Raw genomic sequence first — 7,156 nt, 5'->3', positions numbered from 1 at the left:
TGAAATTATGGAAATGGTTGGCATCTCTCACAATAATTTCTCATCCAACAATTTTGGAAATTAGCTTGGTAGCAGTGTGGCAGTGTTCAAAGACACAAATATTCTTGATTATCTGAATGGGAGCCTCAAGGCATGTATTGATAAGCCCAAAAGAAATGGCTAACTTCTCATTGTGGATTGAAGAGTGCTATTTTGCTCCTCCTCTTTAAGGCCTGTCTCAAGAACATAACTTGCACTCTTCACTTGCATTGTTAAATCATCCGGATTTGCATAGATTTTGTTTTTGGGTGGGATCTATGTCCTAAAGAAAACATATATAACTTATTTCTAACATCAATCTAACTGCAACCAGGGGGATTGTTCAACCCTTTGTCATTCATCATTGTGACAAGGCATTTCTAAACATTGGCTTCATCTCTATGACGACAAGTGTGAAGGAATTATTGCAAATGTGACACAACATGTGGATTTTGTTTATACATGTTTTTATAGCCTTGTGTTATGGGCAATTTTGATGATAAAAAGGTTGAGGATAGGATGCCACATGCACTTTTTTCGGACATCATTCCAGCCCCCTTCAACATAACATTGACTTTGCATATGCTAGCTCATGTTATCATCTTTCACAATTTTGTATTGGCTACCATGCCCATGTTGTAATTTCTTGTTGTAGTCTTCATATCATGAAGATTCTAGTGTATCTATATCAATTATTAGCTTTTTCTTGGGAGTGTGCACATTTCCCTATGGGTAGAAAGCCGCCTGGTGCATCCCCAACCAAATCAGCTCATTCATACCAACCATTGAGATCTTAGGATTGGTTGCAGCATCAAGCTAGCACGGTTATCGAAGAGACGAGGAAAAGGATGCACATCTGGCCTCATCTTCCACACTAAGTAATTCTTGTGTGATCGATGTTATCCACACAGGTGCCTACTTCTTCCATGAAGCAATTTATGAGATATCTCTCATCAAATGACAGATTCAATTCTCCTTCAATGCCTCCCATTGAGACTTGCACTAGGAGATGTATAAGGTAGGCCCATGATATTATAAATAACCATCATGGAGCCATTCTTGGAGCCCCATCGAAGGTACACCAGACTCCAAAGATATTTCATCTCCAACATATATGAATATATTAAAGTTGCAATTTATCTGATGATGCCACCATGGTTGTCCTTTTAGTATTTATAGATGAGTGGACATTAGTGGGTAGGTTGTAATATATATCTATTATCACCTTACATCACAAAGTGGAGGGACCCTTCTCTATTCTCAAAGTGAATGGATCCCCAATCCTCTCAATATATACCATCATATTTGTTACTATATATGGTGAGGATTTATAGATCATCCTCATCCTCGTCTAATTACCTAATCATCCTCATGCTCAACACGAGTTTTGAAACTCCTTGGAAAAAGAAAAAAGATTGTATGTCAATTGGCATACAGAATAAGCCATGACGTTGTCATGAATAACATGCTGTTAAAAATTAAGTACCTTATTCTTGAAATCAATGTCTAATTTACACTGATGATGTAATAAACCATGACCTCTAGGGTGATATAAGGCCTATGTTGCATCATCTGCAAATGCAGAATAGTATTAGATTTTAGTTTGTATTGACCTTTCCAGTCATAGGGCCTATGTTGCAGATGACCTAAGTAGCCATAAGGCCTATGTTGCATCATCTGCAAATGTAGAACATCATTAGATTTGAATTTGTATCGACCTTGCCAGTAATATGCATGACATTGTAGTAAAGTTTTTTTTTAATGACTTCGACAACCAATAATCCCCGCAAGAACATGATCCATCCTTGAAATGATCGAAATGGTTGCCATCTATCACAATTATTTCTTGTCCAACAATTTTGGAAATTATCTTGGTAGAAGTGTGGCAGTGTTCACAGACACAAAGATTCTTGATTATTCGAATGGAAGCCTTAGGGCATGTATTGATAAAACCAAAAGAAATGACTATATTCTCACAGTGGATTGAATAATGCTTTTTATCTCCTCCTCTTTAAGGCCTGTGTTGAGAACATAACCTGTGCTCTGCATTTTCATGGTCAAATCAGCCAAATTTGCATAGATTTTGTCTATTTGTGGGTGGGATTTGTCTCCTACAAAAAACATATATACCTTATTTCTAACATCAATCCAACTACAACCAGGGGGCTTTCTTCAACCCTCTATCATTCATCATTTTTCTCACCTTTGCAAATCCATCCCACCTGCCACCTGTAGCATAGACATTTGCCAGAAGCACGTAATTTTTGGCATTTTCAGGCTCTAGCTCAAAAAGGTGTCTTGCTACTTGCTCCCCTAGCTCTATATTGCAATGAATTTTGCAAGAAGCAAGCAAAGCCCCCCACACATATGCGCTAGGTTCTAATGGCATCTTGTTGATGAAGTCCCAAGCTTCATCCAGTCGTCCAACACGACCAAGGAGATCAACCATATAGGCATAATGCTCCACTCTCGGTGTGATCTGATACTCTTGACTCATGAGATTGAAGTGTTTCCAACCTTCATTCACCAAGCCTGCATGGCTACATGTGGATAGCACCCCAACAAAGGTAATATGATCTGGTTTCACACCCTCCTGTTGCATTAGTATAAAGAGATTGAGGGCTTCCTCACCATGCCCGTGCATTGCATACCCTGCAATCATAACAGTCCATATGACCACGTCTCTTCGATTTATAATGTCAAACACTCTACGCGCATATTCTACACTCCCACATTTTGTATACATGCTTATCAGTGCACTCCCTACAATAGCATTTATCCCAAATGCTCGTATGATTATGTAACCATGAATCTCTTTACCATGGTGCAATACCGCTAAGTGGGCACATGTTGGAAGAGCACTCGTAATGGTGAAGGTGTTCGAATTTACGCCTACTAACTGCATTTCACGGAAGAGTTTCAATGCTTCAACACTGTACTCATTCTTGGTACACATTCCAATCATCCCGATCCATAGTACAACATCTCTCTCAGGCATTCTATCAAATATATGGCATGCATTATCTATTCTTCCAAACTTGGAATAGAAGTTCAGAAGCTTAGTCCTGATAATGACATTTGACTCAAATCCACTTTGAATAACATACGAATGAATCTCTTTCCCCTGTTTCAGAGCCCCAGACGCAATACATGTAGAGAGAAAATTTGCCACAGTGATGGAACTCAATGCAATGCTTTCTTTATGCATTCGACAAAACATCACCAAAGCATCATGACCTCGCCCACTTTGAACATACCCTACAATTAGTGCAGTCCATGATAGTCACCATGGTTGGCAAAACCTGCAATCATAGCAACCCATGAAGGCATGATTCATTCAGTAATTTTGTCAAACACTAGTCATGCATCCTCTATACTCCCGCACTTGGCATACATGGAAATAAAGGTTAGTTTCTAGCATTCCATTTGGTTCAATCCCATTCAAACCCATGTGGGTATGGACTATTTTTTCTTCTGAAAAAGATTTCATCTTTAGAGGTGGAATAATTATTTTCTTGATCCTTTGTATTTCTCATGAATCCAGCGGAACCTAAATGAATATGAATATTAGAGAGAATATATACCAAATCTCCATGGATTCAAAGACTCACATTTGTTTCATAATTGTGTCATTTTATTGTTGTTCTTTGAAAACATAATGTTGTCCATGAGGATGTCAAAATGAAAAAAAATGTTCATAATTTCCTTGGATTTTCTTGAAGATGAAGGTTTTAATTGGTATGAAAAGCTTGTTGGAAATTAATGTCACCACTTTTATAATTATTCAAGGATTTATAAACATTGGCTTCATCTCTATGACGAAAAGTGTGAAGGAATTATTGTAGATGTGGCACAACATGTGGATTTTGGTTATACATGTTTTCCTAGCCTTGTGTTATGGGTGACTTTGATGATAAAAAGGTTGAGGATAGGCTGCCATGTGCAATTTTTTCAGACATTATTCTAGCTCCTTTCAACATAACATTGACTTGGCATATGCTAGGTCACGTTATCATCTTTCAAAATTTTGTATTGGCTACCATGCCCATGCTGTAATTTCTTGTGGTGAAGATTCCAGTATATTTATATCAATTATTAGCTGTTTTGGGGAGTGTGTACCTTTCCCTATGGGTAGAAAGCCACCTAGTGCATCCCCAACCAAATGAGCTCATTTCTACCAACCACTGAGATATTAGGGTTGGTTGCAACATCAAGCTACCAGGGTTACCGAGAGATGATGAAAAGGATGCACAACTGGCCTCATCTTCCTTGTGTTTGAATCCCGATTCTTCCTATGGTGCATGATGACTGGACAAGGATGATTATATTTTTTGAGTGTGGAGATGAATAATCTCACGGTACCATAATTGTTCCAGTAGAAGCCCTTGAGACCTACTTGGATGATACCAAAGGGGGTGCTTTTGTTCAAAGAGTTGAATACAACACCACATCTTTATAGGTGGAATGGTTGTTAGAATATTTTCTTGATCCTTTGCATTTCTCATGAATCCTAGGGTATCTAAATGATTATGAATATTGGAGAGAAGATATACCAAATAGCCATGGACTCAAAGGCTCACCTTTGTTTCATATTGTTTCCTTTTATTGTTGTTCTTTTAAAACATAATTTTGTCCACGAGGATATCAAAATGAAAAAAATGTTGATAATTTCCTTGGATTTTCTTGAAGATGAAGGTTTTAGTTAGTATGAAAAGCTTGTTGGAAATTAAATATCACCACTTTCATAATTATTCAAGGCATTTCTAAACTTTGTCTTCATCTCTATCACGACAACTATGAAGGAATTATTGGAGATGTGACCCAACATGTGGATTTTGTTTATACATGTTTTTCTAGCCTTATGTTATGGGTGATTTTGATGATAAATAGGTTGAGGATAGGCTTCCACATGCACTTTTTTCAGACATTGTTCCAACCCCCTTCAACATAACATTAACTTGGCATATGTTAGGTCATGTTATCATCTTTCAAAATTTTGTATTGGCTACCATGCCCATGTTATTTCTTGTTGTAGCCTTCATATCATGAATATTCTAGTATGTTTATATGAGCTGTTTGACATTTCCTTGTTTTAGGAAGATATGTTTATGTAAATAAAGAGTTAAGATGACTCCATCAGTTGTATGGTTGCACCTACCTCTTATACTTTTTCATGTTACAGTAGGTGGAAGAATAAGCTCTCTAGCATGAAGCCTATTTTCCAAGTCTTTATATTGTTCTTTATCGTGGCAATAATGTTGATTGAATGATCTTGGACATTGTAAATATATAATTTTGAAACATTATAATGTTGTGCAAATATTGCATCGATTTTACAAGACACTTCAAATTACTAGTTCCTTTTTTACCGCCTTACAACATTTTCTTTGCAACATCTCATGCAAATGCTAGTTTATATATCATAAACATTAACAAATACAAGATGAAACCGTCCCATAGCCATCACTCTCTCCTTATAATACATTTAATAAGTACATTAATTACATAAAACAAAACTAAATACTTCAATTTTTAATAATAAAATTAACCGTGAATATTCAATAATATTATCTCACAACATTATATGCATTTATATTAAAAAAGAAAAAACTTATAAATCAATTAAAATAATAATCCACTAAAAAAAATTAAAATAAAAACATTAATCTTAAGAATATGCAAATCCCTTATTAAAAATTACTTACACTTTACTTCCCACTCAAATGAAAAGTGAACAAGAATTGCAAGCAATGGCAGTCCCTGCCAATTTGACAGGGGATCCAGAAAATTTGACAAAAAATCTGAGTTTTATTGGATTTGTAAAAATTACAATTAATTTATTTTCAAACTAACTACCGACTCAAACTAAACTTATAAAATACTGTGTGATATCCAAAATTCAGCACAACTCCCAACTCATAACATCTGGTGTTGGGTGTCGAAGAGCGAAACATAACAGCTGGTGCTGCCTTGAATGCCATGCCATTCATATTTTTATTTCGACAGTTGGAAAGTTGCATGCAACTAATTTTTACCATTTTACTATGTTGCTTGTACAAGCATGGCAGGCGGCAACAGTTAGACACGTCAATCTAAGAGTGTAAGTTCAGGAAGCAACTGGATGTATGTGCTTGAGGAAGCAACTGGAGGAAGACGTTACTACCCATGTGCATCATCTGTATGTGCTTCATACTCAGCGATGGTCCCCTGATGGTGGCGCCAATGCGTATATCGACTTGCAGCTGAAATTGGATCTGTCAGAAGGGCGAGGGAAGGCCGCTAATGAAGAATTAGTGACCCTGTGCTTCGAACTCCTGACCGCCAAAATTGACACAATAGCTACTACATCGCATTGAAGGAGACCCTATGCTAATGGACACCCTGCCATGACACCCTCAGGGTCATGTCGTCTTGTTACGCTCAGTCTCAGAGAACTGAAATCTCAAGGGGTATGACATTCTCTTCTTCCTTTGAAAATCTTGCAAAATCACAAATACAGAGCGAGACTAGGTTCACATCTGTGACTCAAAAAATAGCAAAATACATATCCAACCACAAGTTACACTGAAACACTCTTTTCCCATTCATATTTTCAACATGGGCATCCACCTTTACCTTTGATTCTAATCGTATATGTACTTTGGTTTCTGCAGGTACTGGCGCTGGGAAGCATCATAATGGCTTTCGCCTGCCAAGAAAATGGCCAAAGTACCATGTCGTAAATAAAAAAAACCAAAAAATTTATCAATTTTCTCAACAATTACATTAATTTTTCTTCCTGCATCACACTTGTTGTTATTGGATCAAAACAAGACCTTTTCAACGGGCATCTGGGGACCATTCATCACTCCCGTATGAAAAGTAGTGAGTTGAGCTGGAGACAGTTGATCCGATTCTTTTGGTCGAAAGGATCTGTTGACATAATGCTAATAACACATTGTTAACCGTATGTTAACATTTACAACTTTCACAATTAAAAGATTTCTTTTGAAAACCAGCTGTACCGACTATTAAATTGATGACAGACGAATTGATTTCTTTTGATTCGTGGCGATGGCGACTGACTTACGACAAACCAACTTGCGACCGTCCTTTGCATCGAACAACTCGAAGCCGATAATAAGACCCCAAATATTTT

The 7,156-nt window shown here is 37.0% G+C and overlaps 1 pseudogene; it reads right to left on the bottom strand.

The window, feature by feature from the left end:
• Positions 1-1,983: 1,983 nt before the first annotated feature.
• LOC149202094 (putative pentatricopeptide repeat-containing protein At3g23330 pseudogene) lies at positions 1,984-3,226 on the bottom strand (annotated as a pseudogene).
• Between the last annotated feature and the right edge of the window lie 3,930 nt (positions 3,227-7,156).

Source organism: Pinus tabuliformis, chromosome 2_1 (assembly GCF_031772625.1).
Source record: "Pinus tabuliformis cultivar Carrire ecotype Pingquan chromosome 2_1, CPIR1, whole genome shotgun sequence".
NCBI lineage: Eukaryota > Viridiplantae > Streptophyta > Pinopsida > Pinales > Pinaceae > Pinus > Pinus tabuliformis.
This window is presented reverse-complemented; position numbering and strand designations above follow the sequence as displayed.